The sequence below is a fragment of the Passer montanus genome, unplaced genomic scaffold (assembly GCF_014805655.1).
Source record: "Passer montanus isolate IOZ18808 unplaced genomic scaffold, ASM1480565v1 scaffold16, whole genome shotgun sequence".
Taxonomy (NCBI): Eukaryota; Metazoa; Chordata; class Aves; order Passeriformes; family Passeridae; genus Passer; species Passer montanus.
The window spans coordinates 12,869,043-12,883,959 of record NW_024363160.1 but is presented as its reverse complement, the minus strand read 5'-3'; the positions used below and the strand labels follow the sequence as shown (position 1 = coordinate 12,883,959).

Here is a 14,917-nt window from a genome sequence, read left to right as displayed (position 1 = left end):
GTCTGTGGCTCGCCGCCGCGGAGGGGCGGCGCTGCTCCCCGCACGCCCCCGCCCGGCGCCCCCGCTCCGTCTCCGGGAAGGGCGCGGGGAGCCCCACGCTCCCCCTCAGCGCGGCGGCGGAGTTCGAGCCGGCGGCGGCGGCCGGGGTGCGATGCCGTGTTAGCCCCGAGGTAGCGCCGGCGGGAAGGAGCGCGAGTTGCCGGGGCTGTGGCTGACACCATGGGCACCGGGCGGGGGGGCGAGGCGGCCGGGCTCCCTGCGCTCCTCGGCTGAGCCCGGGGATGTGCCGGCGCCCGGAGGAATTATTTTGGAACTAGCACGGAGCGGTGGGAGGAGGACGAGCGGCACAACGTTTCACAGCTGCGAGGAGGTCGTCCGGCGGTGCTGTATAGGCAAGTAAGCTCTTGCTTCCTTTTCGTTGCTTTTCCTTCGTCTCCAGTGACTTTTTTTTTGCAGCTGCTGGTCGCTTGCTGCCAGTTCGTTGGCAGGATGGTCGGCGGCGCCAGCAGCAGTTCTCGGGGGTTGAGGAGCGGGGGATTGGTGGCCAGGATTGCAGGGGAGCCCCGCTCCAACTCCGCCGGAGTCCGCCGCGGGCGGACCGCTGGTGCGGTGCTCCGGTGCATAGCTGTCAAGGGAGCTCCGTGTCCCAGTGCTTCCCACTTCTGCAACTGTAAGAGATGATGCCTTTTTTTCAGGCATTTCATAATTTCATAATGCCTTCTCCTCTTTGCTGAGCTGTGACTAAATTGCAGGAGTCCTTTAATTGCTTTCTATCAGTGTTTCTTGTGGGAGAATGAAAGAAGCATGTTAGCCTTTCATACGCACTTATGGATTCAGACAGTGAACCCGGAGTTTTGATTTTTGTGCCCTTAACTTTCTTATGCCCTGCCTGGTGTTCTTCCTTGAGATGCTCTTGCTGTGAGGTTATGGTTCGTACAGCCTTGTTTGTTTCCTTTTAGCCTGTGGATATTTATTGCCACACTTGACATGGCAATGAAGGGAAAAGTTGACTGTAATTTATTTCAGTGTATAGAGGACAGGTTGCAGGCAGGGGACTAATTCTCCTCTCAGAGGAACTCAACTTCAAAGGAAGAGGCCCATGGGGCTGTAATCTGTATCTGAAAACTCGGAGAGCTCAGAGCAGACCGGTCACGCAGCAAAGAACGAGTTCTGTTCACCTTTCAGCAGTGATAGCGTTTAAGCTAAGCTGCCTGCCTTCCCGTACCTGTGAAAAGACCTGACTCTGAAATGCAGGGAATAGAGATGTGAATTCTGGGCAGGTTTGGGAGAAGGCAGAACTTTAGACACTGCTTAATTAAGTTTACTCTTACTGATTTCCTCAGTGTCTTCTCTGTGAGCCTGAAAACTGCAATCTGTTACAGTGACCTTGATGCATGTTGTATTCTAACATGAAAGCGGCACAGAATAAAAGTATTTACACATATTTACAGCTAAGCTCTGATGTTTCACTAGGAGCTCATTCAGTTTCAGTGAATTTGTTAGTTTCAGCAGGGGCACTGGGCATGGTATGTGTGTAGGAAATAACTTGGGAAAATAACTTGCTAATAGTGATGAAAGTAAAAGCTGAAGTGTTGGAAATGTACGTTTCTGCAGAAATGCCACTGTGTGTGAAATGTCTGTTGAGTTTTGTGTATTTTGTTTTCTAATCAGTGAGATCTGTACTGAAAGGAGTGTGTGGGTGTGTGTGGAAATCTCAAGGCTTCCCAGGTTAATGCACTTTGAGTTGGCAGCAGCAAGAGATCTTTTTACATTCTGAAATACACATTTTTACGTAGATGCAAGATTGACATGACAAGATTAAAAAGTGTTGGGATGTCAGTATGGTGAATGTGTAGCTAACTCAAATTAATAGCTGAAAGATAAACTAATCCTTTCCCATAATGGTGGAAGGTGATCTGCCTGAAGGGAGTGTCATTTGTTTCATTACAGTTTATGGAGAATGTTCATATTTCTGTCTCTCTGATGAAGCTGTGAAACACAATTAGAATAACTGCTGCTAGACAGTGGGATGCAAACCTATCTGTTACTTAAAACACTCAGCTTATTCTGCCTCATATAAAAAAAAGTATAGTTTCTGGCAAAGTCTGCCTATGGTTCTGTTGTAGTAATTCCGTCCTCTGTTGCAGAGTGGCAGGCTTTCACTAGGCATGTGCAAGGGAGAACATGAAACACTGAAGCATGCACTAATCTGGAATTCATTTGGGCTATGTATTACATTTGAGGTTTCCACAGTTAGCATAAGTGCTTATGCCTGATGATATGAATAAACGGGGTTTAAAAACGGTATTAGCTTTGTCACTTGTGATGCATATTGCAGTCTTCTTCTTTTTAGTCTTTCAAACTAATCTAATGCTATACTCATTCTTTGCCTGGAGAAGAAGAAAACATAATTTAATAATTTATCATTTGGCTTTTGCCATGTCTTGTCCCATAGCTATGAGATAATCTAATGAAGGTCCCCATCACTGAATTAAAGGACATGGTGATTTAGACTTTCTCTTACAGTCAGATTTCCCCTCTTTTACGTGGCCGAAGAACCGAGTTTTAACAAGGTCTGAGAAAAAAATGTTGCTTTTTCTGTTAGAAACTCGAAAGAAAGGGGAAGGTAACGCTTGTGGTCTTTAAAGACATAATTAAAAACATCCACTTTTAAGATATTAATCAACCTCCTTTACCTTCACACATTTCTTTATCTTTTACTTGGTACTTGTCAGAAAGCCTTCCTGCATATTAATATTTTATTTTACAATGTGTGTAGTTCTTAATTTTAAAAATTCAGGAGTGGCCATCACACACTTCATTGTAAGGCTATTCTAGAATCCTGTTTAATGTTCTGTATTCCACTTGGTTTTATCTTTTGAATCAGAGATTTCCAAAGCACACTATATTCAACTTTATAGTATGCATTTTTGTTTTAATTGTAGGTAAATCTATTTGCTAGAGAAGATTGTTGACCTTGATTCAGAAATTTCAGGGCAAGCTCAGAAGTTATTTATCTTTCCTAATTTTTTCGTGTTTTCTCAGTCATGCTTTTTGGGCATAGCTTTCGTGAACTGACAGAAAGACCTGTAAGCAAAATTAAAAACACCAACAATTAAATGTTGATTTTTCTAGTCAGCCCAATGCAGTTGAGTATGTAATTTCTATTTATTCTTCTTAGATTGAATATTAAGACAAACAAGAGCTGTAGTATGCTCTCAGTTCTTCCCTCTGAAGTGCTCAAGTATCTTTTCTTCTTTCTTGTGACTTAGCACTGGCCCTTGTGCCTGAGCTGTCATTATTTCTTTCTGATAGTCATCACCAGGTCTGCTTGCATTCACTGTTAAAAAGCTAAAGTGTTGCTGTGGATGATAAGAAACATCAAAGGGATTTAATGTGTCTTGTTTGTTAGCCCTTCACATGGCTGTGCTTTCAGTTCAGGTTTCCAGAGAGAGGCCTGAATTTGGTTGGGTTGAATCCCAACATGAGTCTGCTACATCAACATATACCTCTGACAGTATGCTGTGACACTGGCTCAGCATGATTACACAGGCAAACTTCTGTATTTGCTCAGTTTTCTCTGCCGTACCTGGAAGAATCAGAAAACCTTACTGTTGTTGTGGCCAGCCTAGATTTTCTGCATTCCTGTTGCAGATCAGAGGAGAGAGAGAAAGCATACATTAAAAAAAACCAAAACCAAAAAAATCCAGAACTTAAAACAGGTCATGTCTCAAAGATATAGCTATAATTAACACCAAAGAATGCAGTGGAGATACATCCAGGGAAATTCACACATGTATTTAATTATCCAAGGAGGAAATTATTATTCATCTTGAGATATTGATTTAGTCTTAAGAGATTGATTTAGTAGGTGATGTGCCTACCCCTTATGAAGAAGAGGAGCTATATGGTACAGAAACAAAGCTTTTTTCCACTGCAGACTTCAGTTGTGGCTGTCACTGTCGTTTGGGACTCTAAGCCTTCTTTTCAGTAATTAGCTGGAATTGGCCAAAAGAGGTGGAATGCTCTGTTGTGTGATGAAGCTGGTGCTGCAGCAGCCAAGGGCTGGGTTGTTTCCTGGGGACTTGCTCTCTTCAATTTATTAAAATAATGAGTAGAGAAAAACTAATCAAGAAGAGTGTTCAGGATGAGATTAATTTTATGATTTGTTCTCTGGTTTATTTTGGGTGATGTTGGGCAAAACCATAAAAGTTCTTCAGTGTGATGCTTATGTGAGAGTAGCATTAGTTTTGACAGACATATATAAAGACATGTAATATATTTATTTATTTAACATAAATAAATGTTCTGTAAACTGGGATTAAGGTTTTGCACATGAGACTAGAACATGGATAAATGAAACTGCTGGACACAGTTTGCAGTGCCACTCAGGCACTTCAGAGATAAGGACTGGATGGTTTCTGAAAGGCTGTGCTCTATCTTCCACCGTGAAAAGCAGGAGGTCCCCCATGCCAGGAACTGAGCACAGCTGAAACAGTCATGCCCTGAGGGTGGCAGTGGATGTTCCCAGTGTGGAATAAAACTTGGAGCAGAGTGAAAGTGCCACACTGATGTTCACAGGGTGCTTTTCAATAGCCACTGGAATTCCTATGCAAAATGGGGTTGAGTGAAGGCACTGATGCTTTACTGCTTTAATAATGCATGGATACGGAGTCTGTGAAAGAACTCATGGCTTCAGGGATGCTGTGGGTGCAACTGATTGATTGCTCAATTCCACAGGGGATTATCATCTGGAACAGGGGTGAATTTTTAATTTTTTCCATAAAGTTTGTCCCTTGCTCTTAGATTTGGGTGTTCGTTCCTTAGTTGGTTGAGATTTTGGTTCAAAGGTGTTCTATAAAAGCTGACAAACATCAAGCACTTCTGAAGTGTTCATTTCTTGGAGCTTTTGAGATAACACCAGAGGAGGAACAATTTATTAATCAGATTATTCTGAAGTTTGGCTTTATTTTATTTTTTGTTCATTCTCAGTGTGTTTCTTCAAATAGTGAACAGTGTACTTGGTTTCATGTTGAAGATGTTAGAAATGGCATTTTCAGTTGCATTTTATATTGGCATTTTATATTGTCATTTTATATTGCTTTTTGGTCAAATTATTCAAATAGACTCAGATTTAAGTGTGAATAAAAGCTATTTGAGTAAAAAAAAACCCACATGCCTTTTCCCTTCCACTTTTTGTATTGAATTTATTTTAAAAACTGCTAACCATAAAGAAGTGAGAACTGGAGTGCTGTTTATGACATTCATATTTCTTCTGCTTTCTGTCAAAAACTAAAGGGAATTTCATCTTGTACAAATGACAGACTATCATGAGTGATAATAATCATGTCCTCTGATTCTTTCTTGGTGTAAAGACTATTTTGCTATTTTTTTTAAAATTTAGTGTAAAAATGTCATTGATTTCAACAGGTATAATGCTAAGAACATGGTAATATTTAAAAATCTTTTTAGATTTTGTCATTCATACTTAATGTAGCTGTTAATATTTGTCTTAATATAAAGCACTGATTCTTAATTACAGAATTGTTTCTAAAATACTTTGCTGCTTTGCATTTGCTAAATATATATTCATTCATAATTATGTGAGATAGCTTTTTCTAGTTTCTCTGTATGCCAAAATGCTTTGACTCTTAACAGTTCTGAATAATGAACTGTATGCTTCAGCTTCAACAACACAAATGGGCATTGATTTTCTTTGACTTGCTTTTGACCCCTAAAGAAGTAAAGTCATTAGAATTATGCTTGAAAGAGCTTTGCTCTATTGCCTATCATTTTATAGATATTATAAGCAGGCTTTGGGAACTAATCTATGCTAATCAGATTTTTTTCAAGTGAAAAAGGAGGGGAAAATCAGCAGCTCTACAGTTGTCTTGCAGCTCTAGGTTTCATCACTCACAGCTGTCTGCCTGTATCCTTTAGCAGTTGGTATTGCAGCTGTATGTCCCTGAATGCAGCAGAATTCACAAACAGTTTTTCTCACAACTGTTTAATTGGTTATTAAATGGCAAACATTTATGTGAAGAGTTTGGTCAGTGCAATGCAGTTCTTTTCAAGTAACAAAACCTGCAGTGATGCATGTGTAGAATTCCTCTCTGAAGACAGGTTTTGAGTAAAAGTCAGCATCAGGTCTGTGTCTCTGCAGGTTTTAATGTTTGGAGTACTCTCTGTTCTCATTCTGTAAGTTATATGATTTACTTTTTTATGAAACAGCTTTATGGATGCAGAATGCAAAGGTAAAATGTAAAAGATAAAAAGGTAAAACATAGAAGTAGTCTTTTCAAAGTCAGCTGGAGAAATGGATGCAAGAGGAAATTGGGTTTACAGTGCCGAGGAGCTGGTGTGGTCGTCACGAATGGAACAAGATAGGGCCCTTCCCAGGGTTCAGTTCCTGGCAGGGCTCCCTGTCCCTAAACTAAGCAACTCCATTAACCTAAATGCAAAAATAGCCACTCTTTTTCAGCTGGAGCAACTTCTCTGTCAAATACAGTGACATTTGTGAAGGAGTTTTATTGGAGGAAGCATAATGCAACTGTGCTAGAGGCGTTTCCAAGCAAAGTGTATAGAAATCATGACAGCATCTGATGATGATCACCTCTCATGTTATTTAAGCTCACTGAGATAGGAAAGGACCTTCCTGGATAATTGAATGCACAAGGATACAATTTCTTTCTACACTGTGTCATTAGTCTTTCAGCTAGTTAGTTCTTAAGCATTATTAGTAATAGTTCATCGTATGCTTCTTTTCACAACTTACTGTTTTATGCAGTTGTGATGTTGTCTAGGCTGGTTCCTTGGGATGTCTTAATTAAAATTGCTTAGATTTCAGTTTATTCATCAGGTTTCCATTTCACTACATTAAATACTTTACTTAACCTCCAAAGGGAGAGCTGATCTTACTGATCAGTGGTTATATATTGTAGTATTCTCCATGTTTTCAATGCTATTGATGTTTGCAAAGTTTTTTTTAATTTAGAAAAACCCTAAACCTTCTGATTTTTGGTAGGTGGACCAGAGTACTCATTGCATGCTTTGATTAATGGAGAAATCCAGTTGCTAACTGTGATTTGATATTGCCATTTGTCACTACACTCCTGCCCAATGTGCCCTTTCATGCACATCTTACTGCCTTTTTTAACCTCTTCATGATGTGTCTTCAATACTTCTTTCTAAGGTTAATCCTAAGGTTAATCTCAAGCATTATTCCTTCATATGATACATCTAATACCCAGCTGATTGTTTCCTCATGTCTAAGATTCTGTAATTTTTTGTGCTGTGCTTCCATGTGTCTATGTACAGCTCTTGAGTTTATGATATAATTCTTTATAAACCCTATGTCATGTTTAAACCATTACTTTTTCTTTTTGAAGTGAGACTTGAATTTTTGCTTTACTGTTAACTCTTTACTATTACATATTAGCTGCATTTATCTGACTGCAGCAAAGGTATTTTTTTGGGGAAAAAAATCCCCAGCATTTTGGGAAATGAAAAGTAAAATATTTGGGCAGAATTTCCATTTTGGAAAATTACAAGAACATTATCCATCATCTTCCTTTTAGTCTAAAGAGTATGAAAAGACATAACATTTCCCCTGCTAGTTACTGCATGATAGTACTGACCACTATACTGTACTGACCACTATGTGTATACACCTGTATGCCTTCTCTACAGGTTTTTGATGGCTGCAGAACTGTGAGCCTGAGATCACAAGTAGCTGGGGTCATAAAGGTCTAGCCAAACTGCATGAAAGAAGGCAGTAAAATATAGTGGGTTTGCTTTTTCATTCTTTATGCTGTGTTAGAAAGAGGATATGTATGACCCTTGAAAAGAGGAAAAGGTGAATAGTTGCATTTCTAGACAAAGCACAGAGAGAACTGCAAGGACAGAAGTAAGATATTTGATGAAAGAGCTTCTGTCTGTGTTTTTGATGGGAAAGAGGTGCTTTCCAAGACAGCAATTGTTCAGTAATCTTCAGAATTGCATCCTTGAAATACAGACATGCTGTTTGTGAAGAGTTATGCCAAAAAAGTATTCCTTTTGCATGTGAGAAGTGTCTGGGTAAGCTGTATTTGTGTCATTTTTCTCCAAAAGTTCCATGAATTCCCCATATTTAAAGCAGGAACTTATATACAAGAATTCAGTTGCATCTTAGATGGACTTCTTCCTTCTGCGGGTACATCTGTGGATTTAGTTGAGAAACTCTGGTTTATTGGGCTGTCTGAGGTTGGCCTCAAAGTGCACAAGAAGCAACAAGGAAATCATTGAGGTGTTTGTGTTGCCTCATGCTAGGAGAGACTCAAAAGTGGCGTCATCAGGATTTCTCATTCTTTTTGCCCTGCAATACATAAACATACATGTATCTCTGTCTTAAGATGAATTCTATCATAAATTTGTCCTCCTACACCCACCTGTTTTAAAAATAGATTCTACAGTATTCAGAAGTTGTTGGAGACTATGTGGAGGTACGAAACTCATTTCACAATTCTAATTTTTTTTTCTAGGAAAGTGGTCTGGCCACCTTACTTTCCAGCAAGTAGATCTGGAAAAAACAGCTGTAAGCACCTCTAGGGGCAACTCTAAAAATACAAAAATAAGATTCTGTGCCTTTTAAATACTAGTTATGCTTCAGAGAAAGTAGATGAGAAGGAGGCTGCTTTCATGGATCAAGTGTCAATATTACTTGAGTTACAAAGCAATACACCAGCTTAACTTACATTCCTCCTTTTATGGCAGCAGAATTGTCTTTTCTGGATGGCAAGAAGTATTTTAGATCTTCCTACATGTAATATCTCTCTCTGGAGGCATTTAAAGTGCTGAAAACAACCTCTGCACAAAAGCTTGCAAAAAACATTAAGTACTTTGAAGTTCTGCAATTATGGCTAAATGTCACTTTCTGCAGGTTTATGGCATGTAAGTAGCTGGAGATGCTACTGTGAGAAAAGCTAGTCCTTCATCTTTAAAAAATACACCTAATAGTAGTAACCTGTATTTATGAGTGTACAAACTGTCCCACTGTGTGTTTGAAACCTGTGGTCAAAACTCATCTGTTTATCAAAGCTTTTTGTTAGCTTAAAAAGAAGGTTGAATTACATAAATACCATCTTTTATTTGAAAGATTTTCTTACCACCATACATGTGAAATACTTTTCATGGATTTAGAAATTGCAATAAAAACCCTGAAAACATTCCTGTAAGTACTACAGTGTAATGCTAGACATAAAAATTATGGTCTCTAATACAAGCCAGTTGTTTTTACAGAACTGGGGCCCATTTGGGGTGAAGATTAGGGACAGTGTTTGACTTTTCAGTTTCAGACTATGCAAACTTAGCATAGTAAGTGCTGTTGATTAGGAATAACTATATGTTCCAATGGCACATATTTAGGCAACCTTCAGTTTAGGATGTGGGCTCCTCTAGAGTCTGCAAATCTAATCTTCAGAACAATGTTTAAAACTTTAAAATAATGGGAAGTAAAAATCCATGAAGCAGTAATTTATAAAATAACTTGGTGTGTTACATGCAGCAAATGTCTAAAGGGTGCTGCTGCTCTCAGTCTGAAGGCTTGTGGAGGTACTGCTGCTCAGAATCTGTAGCTGCTGGAAAAGAGACACTGTATGTTGTTCTCTGTTTAGAGAAATTGTTCTTGGGGTACTGCTCATGGCAGTTGTATTGCTGATTTCCATAGCAGCCTGCCTACATTTGCTTGGAAGAAGAGTGCAGGTGTTTTGCAAGAGCAGGACACGCATGATGTGTGACTGAATCAGCTCCTTCCTCAGCCATGGGGAGGATGTTCTTCCACTGCATGCTCAGTTTTCATCAGTCTGGGAAGCTTTTGATTTACTGAAATACTCATGGCAGCTTTTGAAGTGTGAAATTACTTGTATGATGGTCTCTTTTGTGTAAGGCCTCGTTGAAGTGCTCCTGTTAAAAGCTTGGGCACAATATTTCTGCTACAGATTGTCACTCTTGTATTGAGGACCGGTGAATAAAGCCATGTAAACTCCAAAGTCTCGAAGGCAAGATGCCGAGTTTATTAGAAGCACCACACATTCTTTCTATAGAGTTACCATAAAGGTGAACCTGATTTGTTCTTCATCAACACCCTCAAAGCATTGGCTAATTAGGAGCAACATCCGTCTTGCAAACATCTTACCAAAACAAGTTCAAAACACCAGCTGCAGCATTGTTTTAATTTCTCCTCTGAGCTTTCTCAAAACTTCCCAGAGGAATGTTTGGGAAAGTTGATCTTTCTTCTCTTACCAGTTCTCAGCATCCACAACAGGTCAGTGAACATGCTGCAGGTGGTTGCTTGTGGCAAACCCCACATTTGGGGTGGGTGTTCTGCCCCAAAAAGCTTGGGCTCTGTTTGCCCTCACAGCCCTCATTGCTGATGTCTCCTCCTATCTCCCATGTTGCATGTTGTAGCCCATCATGTCAGTTGCTCCTGTGTTTGCAATATGCCAGCACCAGGAAGGCTGTGCATGAAGATTTTCCTGGCCATCTTCTTGGCTGGTACCTTGCAGGAAAGCATGGGATTAATCATGGTTATTTATGAGATTCATAGTTCTGAGACTTACTTTTGGGAAGCCTGTGGGATCTTCAGCATAATAATCCTATAGTGTTGTGATACAGTGATATAAATGTACCTCATTCAGGGAAGAAGTGGTATGTGGGGAATTTTCTTTGTTATTTGTATGTACAGCAGTGAGCATATATGTCACCTCTTTGAGATAAAGGTGTCATCATGATAGAAGTGACATGATAAAGACTTATCAACTCATCTGTAAAACTTCAGGAATAACATTTGTTTCTTTTTTCCTCTTAGTGATACATACATACAGAGAATATATTTCTTTTATATAGCCATAAGGCATGATTTCTGCTTTTCAGCTGGCTTTTCCCTGAAGGAAAGACAAAATTGGCAATTTGAAAACAGCTCATTCTGATACTTCTGAGAGTGGTCTCTAGTTAGAGCTTCACACTTAGGATTCCCCCCACAATACTTGTGTTGTATGCTTTACTGGCTTCCAGCTTGGACAGTGTATGTTTTACCCATATTTGTGTGCATACATGTGTTCAGAGTAAATAAATGTAGGAGATAAATATCATATATGTGTCAAATATGATATACTATGTGCTTTTCAGTCTTGGTAGCCCTGGAATTTGGAAATTTGTGATAAAACCATCTTTGATCATGAGAGCAGCCACATTACATGATTGGATGTTTTTGTGGCTTCTGTTACACCTATGTAAAGTAGAGAGTGCTTGTACAGGGATTGACCCTCTTTCAGATAATCTTTCTCAGTCTGCATACCCTTCTCAAATCTATTCAGAAAAACAAGTGAGGATCATCTTCCTGGCCTGTTCAATGTTCTCTTTACATACCTCTGCTAGTTCTTCCTCCTTCACATCAAACTGAACCTCTTCTTTGTTTTCAGAGGTTTTGTTTAGTAAAGCCAAGCATTAGTGATGTATTTAGCAGCTTACTGAGGTTTTTCTTCTTACCACTGGCCTATCATTGTCTGAATTGCCTGAAATTTCCGCAATACATATTTTTCTGTGCCTTATGAAAGTAAAAATGCCATACTTGAGAATCTGCCTTTATAACATTTGGTTGTCATCTTAACTTCTACTAGAATGCTTGCAGAGGGTTTCCATCTGGAACTGATTTCAAGCCTAAATGAAAAGTTTTTTTCAGTGGATCATTTTCAATAGTTTTGTAGGAATAGCTTTATACAATTCAGTGAGGTCTTAATGCCTACTTCTTTTAATAATGGAAATTCCTTCTTTCACATTTTTGTCCTGTTAATCCAATAATAGTATCTACGGTTGTATACTGCTGTGTATTACTATATCCTGGCTCACGGCATGAAAATAGTGTTTCTTGTTTCAATAACTACACTTGGCTGCTTAATTTTAAACTATTTAATATATGTTTCTTTGGTGAAATTGCAGATACTTGATGTGAATGTTTTTATACATCCGCCTTTAAGCCGAGCGTAACAGACAAGGGCGAATTACCTGGAAATTTACTTTGATAAGACTACCCTGTTAACTTTATGGAGGAATCTTCAGCATCTTGCAGCAGTTGTGGCACTGTTAGGTGCCTTGGACTTAGATCCGTTTCCATTTGTTCAGCAACAGAAGATTCAAAATGTCAAGAGTTTAGTTTAAAAATAAAGGAAAAGAGTTTAATAATGAGCTGCTTGATCAAGAGAAATTACACGTTAGTTTGAATGTACAGTGAATTAAAAACTGCAGGAATCCAATAATAGTATCGACTGTTTGTATACTGTGTATTAATATATCCTGGCTCAGGGCATGAAAATAGTGTTTCTTGTTTCAATAACTACACTTGGCTGCTTAATTTTAAACTATTTAATATATGTTTCTTTGGTGAAATCGCAGATACTTGATGTGAATGTTTTTATACATCTGCCTTTAAGACGAGCGTAACAGACAAGGGCAAATTACCTGGAAATTTACTTTGATGAGACTACCCTATTATCTTTATGGAGGAATCTTCAGCATCTTGCAGCAGTTGTGGCACTGTTAGGTGCCTTGGACTTAGATCCGTTTCCATTTGTTCAGCAACAGAAGATTCAAAATGTCAAGAGTTTAGTTTAAAAATAAAGGAAAAGAGTTTAATAATGAACTGCTTGATCAAGAGAAATTACACATTAATTTGAATGTACAGTGAATTAAAAACTGCAGTGAATTAGTAAAGAGACGTCTTGCTCTTGAATCCAGACGGTGAAGATGTGAAGTGCGGGGAGACCCAAAAAGATGACCTGGATTCTGGTGTTCACTGGCTCCTTTCTGAGTCACCATCATGCCCATGAAATGTTGGAGTGGACAATGAGCATTCCATTGAGTGGGCAGTGCTGGATGACTGCACAGCTGACCTGCCTCCTCCTTGGAAAACAGAGCTTGGTCTTTTGTTATACTCCATGCTCTCTTCCTCAGAGGTTGCAGTCCAAAAATAGTATAGCAACCAACTGTACTTCTGGAAGAAAGGAGTGGTGACATGCCCATGAAATGTTGGAGTGGACAATGAGCATTCCATCGAGTGGGCAGTGCTGGACAACTGCACAGCTGACCTGCCCTCCTCCTTGGAAAACAGAGCTTGGTCTTTTGTTATACTCCATGCTCTCTTCCTCAGAGGTTGCAGTCCAAAAATAATATAGCAACCAACTGTACTTCTGGAAGAAAGGAGTGGTGAACCTGTTTTAACTAAAGAGAGGTGAGTGGGTGTGGTTTGTAGGCTGTGTAAAAAACTGGTTTTTAAACTGGTTTGTTACAATTTTTTAAAATTATTTTATCGATATTGTAGAATTTTCCCTCAAGCTTTTCTCTGTGTAATATTTTTTGTTACTGAAGTTTAAGAAAATTTCAAAATGGCAAGTTTTAATTTAAATCCTCCTTTTTTTCAGTTTGGCAATGCCAAGTGTAGGAAATAGAGCACAGTCTCGAGAGTGAAGTGGAACTCTGAATTGGATTTACTCTGTGATCATCACACAGACTTTTGCACATTGCATAAATTTCTTTTGGTTCATTTATCTCACTTAGCTTAAATTCACACTTTGTGCACACATGGTTAGTGCTTTGAGACTTCATTAATGAATGGTTACACAAAGGTTTATTTTCAGTAGTTAGAGACAGTGGATGCATATAGTGTGTTAGATATTGATTTACATGTGGTTTTGGTTTCTCAGAATGTTTTTCATGATCTCATAGCAAATTACTGTATACTTGGTCACTACTGTCTCTGATGTATTAGTTTTTGAAAGAACATTACACAAACCTGAAAAATAATTTGATTTGTTGTAGGAGCCTTTAAAACGGATTTGCCTAAATCTATTCTTGGCATCAATTAAATTTATTATGAAGTCATATTTGCTCATCTAGCTGTCTCTGTCTTAACTAATACATTTTAAGGAAGAACACTTGGAAGTCTTAGAATTCATGTAGTGGAATAAACGCACTTGAAGTGATCTCTCTGCAACCATTCTCTCTGTGAATAGAGCCACAACTGCTAAATAAAAGCTTTAATTTTCTACTACAGCACTGTAAAAGGAAATAGTGGATTATTATTTAGAGAGCTATAAATTCCCAAAATAAATTGCATTTTTGTTTGTATTTAAAGAAACTACAGCTGAACAGATGGGAAAGTAGCCCATGCTGCTTCTCAAATTCTGACTTAAAAAAAATCTTTTCCTACATCAGTATTTAATTTCAAAACTGCCATGTGGGCAAATGGGCAAATCCGTGTATGAATTTTTTATGACATTACATTTTTTGTATTATTACGATAATTAAAATAAAACTGAAATACAGGAATAATTTGAACGAAAGGAGAAAGATAACCTAGTATGAAGCCAGCTAGAAAATACTGTCAAACCAGTTATTAACATTTGCTTTAGGATGACTTCACCATCTTAGTAAATGCTCATGTTCAGCAAGGCCTCTAATGTATGAAGCATATGCATGTAGGCTTAATGGTGTAAATGGCAAGTTATCCCTTTAAAGTAGAGAGAGAGCTGCCCATAGTGATTCTGTCTGTCCCACAGCACCTTGACAGCTACTCATTCTGTAAAATTAATCAGCAAGCAAGTGTATTAATTGCTGATATGAGACATTAACCACTTAGAATTTATGTTTTGCTATCCTAGTACTCATCAGATGTCTGTTAGCAAAGATTTGTCTCTGCTTTACGTTGAGGTGGTAGGTTATCTATCAAGAATAAAAGCTCACATCCCTGGTGGATGTGTTAATTGACAGTTGGATTAATAATGGAGGCTGTGTTATCCAGTTTAGTGTTTGCACAGAACCTTTAGGAACTTTCATTGTCAGTACAACTCCTTGTATGATGCATTTTAGTACAGTTGAGTATGGGGAA

At 38.7% G+C, this 14,917-nt stretch overlaps 1 protein-coding gene across 3 annotated transcripts in view; it reads left to right on the top strand.

The window, feature by feature from the left end:
* Positions 1 to 13: 13 nt before the first annotated feature.
* SNTG1 (syntrophin gamma 1) overlaps positions 14 to 14,917 on the top strand; it is a 318,307-nt gene continuing 303,403 nt past the window's right edge. For all 3 annotated transcript variants that reach the window (XM_039703013.1, XM_039703012.1, XM_039703010.1), the window contains exon 1: positions 14 to 396. The gene's annotated coding sequence lies outside the window, so the exon portion shown is untranslated. The remainder of the gene's footprint in view (positions 397 to 14,917) is intronic.